The following is a 5,573-nucleotide window of genomic DNA, read 5'->3' on the forward strand; positions in this document are numbered from 1 at the left end:
GATTGTAATAAGGACAATATCAGTAATTTGGTTTTAATATTGATATAAATACAGATATATTCAGTGGTTATATTTGCTTTTATAAGTGACAGTTATTATAGAGATTAGAAAAGAAAAGAACTTCACTTTACAAAAGTTGTTTTACATTATCGTTGTAGAGTCTAGATAATCAATGAGTACTTTAGTATTAGTATATTATTAATTGGATTGAAGATGATTACTGTGGGTTTGCTTCTTTATTTTAACTTATCTTGTTGATGTTAAGCTTTAAAATGACTACTTACTATATGAGTGATCAAATCGAATTTAATTTAATTTTTTGTCTAAGTTACATCTCATTGTATTCTGAGAATGAAAGCTAAACTTTTCTATTAACTGTGTACAATCAATCAAATTGATACATAGAATTGATAAGTTATTTAGATATAAAGGTATTCAGTAAAGTCACATTGCCAATTTTCTGTTACGTAATATTTTAGCGTTAGAGTTAAACATTAACAGATGATCTAAGTTATATTAAAACGCCTCATTATAAAAACTAGATGTATAAAGACAGAATATTACCCTTTTTTATTGTAGTAAACAGCAGTTATACAGTCAGTTTTTTAAATACCTAAGGATAATGAATTTCCAGTCATATTTCTAGAAGATGTCTGGTCTTGGCTCTTGTAAGTATAGTCAACACACAAATAGTGAAGAAGTACCGAAGATTAATATTTGACATGGGTGATGACTGATTTTATCAACTAAATCGTAGTTTAAAATATGAATTTCACAACACAGTTATTGCTGAATTATATAAGATTAAAGAAACAACCAATAATTGAGAATAATGTTTTAGGATGTTCTGAAGGCCTAACCCATGTATTCGTATCATGAATAGCATAATGAATTGACAATATCTAATTGTGAACAGATGGAAAGTCAAGAAGAGAGTCAGTAACCCGTAGCATTCTATAAAGTTCAGATTTAAGATTATTATCCTCACTAATACGATATGTTTTAATTCGAATGATTGATTTCTTATTTAATTTGTTCATTTTTTTAATTAGCTGTGCCAATAATTATCTGTAAACATTCCTTATTAAGAGACTAAATGATCAAAATAATGATACTTTACAGTGATGATAGATTTCCTTAAGATGCTGAACATTTCTTATAATAATAGGTATAAATCAATATAAAATTGAGGTGAAATCTCATTCTAATTCTTTCTAAAACTATTTTATCAAATCTTTGTGTTATATACATTTATTTACTAATATATACTTCTAGACCACTGAGCCAGTATCCGACAGTGTTAATGTCTAAATTCAACTAATCCACAAAATTGAGCGATAAATCCACCATTGTCTTCAGTCAGTTACTATCTCACAACAGACGCGGCTTGGTGCCGGCTCAGTGATCTAGAAGTTAAGCGCTCGCGCGCGAGACGGATATGTCCTGGGTCCGAATCTCGCTAGGAGGGATCGTGGATACGCGCTGCTGAGGAGTCCCATACTAGGACGAAACGGCCATCCAGTGCTTCTAGGTTTTCCATGGTGGTCTAGCTTTAATTGGCTTTTGATCTCAACTATTGAATTTACTATAATATCCACAAAAATCCTCTTCTGATATTATATACTTGTTACATACAATTACTTACTTACTCACACCTTTGACCGCCGGTGGAACATAGGCCACCGACCAGTATTCTCTAACCCATTATGTCTTGAGCCTTCCTTTCTAGTTCATGTAACACATGATAAACGGAGAGAGACTCAAATGAAATAATATTATTTAACTGTTGTAAAATTCAACTTATTATGACTTAATTATAAAGTAGTTCTTTCAATAGATTTATTACTTTTCAGAAAAAAACAACAACTTTGTCTTCAGTTTATCACTTTAATTTATATCAAACATTAAAAAGAAATGATTTATCATTTACTGATTTTAAAATGGGCATTTATGAGCATAGTGAACTCTCTTCCAATGGATGTAACGGATACAGGTATGTAATTCGAATTCACATAAATTAATATATTATTCATATTACTGATGATAAAATATAATTATTGTCTATAATAATAATAATATTCACTAAGCAAAGATGGATAGTGGCTAACATTGGGTTCCAGGACGCCCGTTTCTTCCTATTTGGGACTCGTCAGCTGGATGTACATGCATCTCAGAGTTGATGTTCACTTTGAGACCAATTGCACAAGCAAGTGGCCATCTAGACTCGGTAGCTAAGTGGATAACGCGATGGTGTTTGAATCGGGTGGTACTGGGTCCGAGTCCCAGAGTGAACATCAACTCTGAGATGCAGACATATCGAGCTGACGAGTCCCAAATAGAACGAAACGCGCTTCCTGGATTCGACTACTGACCATTACCCGTCTTCGCTTATAAAACTTGTGACTTAATATTATATTGAGGCGATCGGCACAGGATTCCTATATGCCAACAAGAGACTGATCAATTGCAGTTCTAAATAACAATGGGAAGATACAAGTAAAAAACCAACACCAAGTGAATAATGTTACTTGTTTAATATTTCATTGAATAGAAATTTGTGTTTCTAACTTTTCATGAGTTCAGTATAAGTAGTATCTTCATAGAATCAATAAATAATCAAACTGAATTAATATAAATTCATTTTTTTCAAACAACAATCTATTCAATGTCCAATTTATTTGAAATGATCAAATCAGAGATTGTTAATGGTGATATTTACTATTGGTGTCTATTAATTATTGTAATTATTTTATGTATGATAAATTGAAAATTTCTTATAATGAATAAATAAACTAAAGAATAATAATAGTTACAAGGAAGAATAACTAAGATGTAATCTGGTACTATTCTTAATTATTATTATGAATAAATACCTATATAATCTATCAAGTCAGATTATTGTAAACTGATTAACAAATATTTTATAGTCATTTCAATAGTTGAGATCATGAGTCAACTGAAGCTAGATCATAATGGAAAACTTGGAAGCACTGGATGGCCTTTTCCTTTTATTATGGGACTCATCAGCAGTGCACATCCACGATTCCGCTTCTCGAGATTCATGTGAATAATTTTTTCAGCATTTGCAGTAATGAATTTGGACTAATAATCTTACTGATATATTAACAGTATTTGTGAAAGTATAAACATAAGGGAAAACATTATACGGAGTAGTATTGTTAAAATCTAGTAGTCAATATATTGATAAATGGAATATGAATCGATATGAATTAGAAGTATATAGGATCACGGCGGACCAGTAGGCAATGTAATAATGATAGAAATAAAAGCAAAAACAGAAGGAATAGGAATTTAATTTCACTGTCAGTTGAATTGAATTAGTATTAGCCTGATCTGGTCTGGTATGAATTGAATAGAACTTAAACATACTGAACTGCATTGAATATATATTAATTTTGATATATATAATTATGAGCCACAAATAAATCTAGTCAAAGGAATTAATGCATGATAATCCACCTGGAGCCATTTTCAGGTTACTTTGGGTCTCAGGATCGAATTAACATGGACAGTTGGGCATCGGGTTAGGAAGCTCATCTCGTAGAAAAATCTTGATAAATAAATACCAACCAATCTCAAGTATCTGAAATCTTCCCTGTGAGTTGAAAGGTCTTCATTTAGAAGACTATGATGGAACATAATGAGAGCTAAGATTCTTTGGAAATCATAAAGTCGATGCCCATACTGCTAAACAAAGCGACAATTATTGTAGGTGCAATCGAATGTCTGAACAATGTGACAGACCTGGACAGCCATTCAAATGGCTGTGGAAATGGAAAGATATAACCTTGGAATAGATGAAACTTATTCGATGCATGCTAGACAAAAAGATTTAACTTCAGGAGAGGTTCTGTGGTATTCTGATCACGAAAAAGATAACTCTTGACACACACCTGGAGTTGCACTGATACTCTCCAAAGAAGCGCGAGGAGAGCAACAAATTTTAAATTTTACAAGATCTACCAAAAGAGGAGGAAACCACTGTGGAAAGCAATTAGACAGAGATTACAGAAACGATAATTTTAACATTCTGAAAGATTCTGAACCCTAAAAACACCATCATAAAGAATGGAGTCCTGTGGCAAGTCTGGGCAGGATTATAGAAAGGAAACACAAGACAGTAATCACTAACAGACAAACATAAGCAGAGAAAGTCGAAGCATAGGCTGAATGTACCGAAGCAAACAAATGAGGGCAAAAGAGTATTTGAGCTGACAAGGGGAAATATGTAGAACACTTGACAACAACACCAGAAAAAGTTACAAGTGAGGGAAATATGGGTGAACTATGTAAAGCAACCAACAAGTTTGGAGGGAAATATAGTAAACCAGAGCGACCAGTCAAGGACAAAGATGGCAAGACAATCACTGAGATTAAAGAACGGAGGAACAGGTGGGTAGGTTGCTTTGGAGAACTCTTGAATAGACCAGCTCCATTTAACCCACCGTATATGAAGACCTCTACATCTCAGGAGAAGCATAACATACAATGGACACGTTGGATACAATTCGACTATTTTAATTTCACAGATGATCTAGTCTTTCTATTCTACACAGAGCAAACAATGCAGACAAAGCCAAACAACGTAGTAGACGCCTCTTCACCTGTATGTCTCAAGATTCATAAGGAAAACAGAAAGACCAAGAAATACTACAATCTGCGCAGCGAATATACAGAACCTGATGACAAAGATCTAGAACACATAGAAGCTTCTAAGTATACAGCAGTATCACAACGAAACAAGAATGACCAGATGCAAATATAAGATATGGATTGGGGAATCAAGGGTAACATTCCTGCAATTAAAGTATAAATGTAACTCGAAACATCTGTCAGCCAACACCGAAGTCAGAATTTTCAGTATAAACGGTAAGACAGCTCAATTGCATGGAGCTGAAACTTGGAGTACTACTTCAGCCATCACCAAAAATGTACAGTCATTTATAAACCTCTGTCTCCTCAACATACTACAGATCCATTTCCAAGATGCCATTATCAATAGTCTATTGTGGCAGAGAATAAAACAGCTTCCAGATGAGGAGGAAGTCAGGAAAAGACTGAATGTGAATAACTCACACTTTACGAAAATCATTTAATCGCATCTCAAAGGAAGACCTAATTTTGAATTCTCAGAGTAAAAGGAAAAGAGACGGACCAAAGTCAAATAGCATAGAGAATCGGAAACTGACATTAAAAGAATGAATAGTACTTGGAAACAGCTGGAGAATAGGATCCAGGACAGAGTTAGTTAGAGATTTCTGATCAGCAACCTATGCCACATGAGAGGCGACGGGAGCAAGTAAATAATTAAGTATTGTGATACATTAGTTACGTATTTCACACAAACAATCATACAAAAATAAAGGGGTATATAGATAGATAGGTCGAAGAAGATCAAGTGGATGACCAGCAGAATTAAAATGGCATGTCTTGTTTCACATCGTAATCTGATCTTATAATCAGTTCAATTGAGTTTGAGTTTGCATGAACTTGTTGTATCATAAATTGATCACACTTGATCAATATGACTTGTAGTGTAAACCCTTTAGATT

The sequence above is a fragment of the Schistosoma haematobium genome, chromosome 1 (genome assembly GCF_000699445.3).
Source record: "Schistosoma haematobium chromosome 1, whole genome shotgun sequence".
NCBI lineage: Eukaryota > Metazoa > Platyhelminthes > Trematoda > Strigeidida > Schistosomatidae > Schistosoma > Schistosoma haematobium.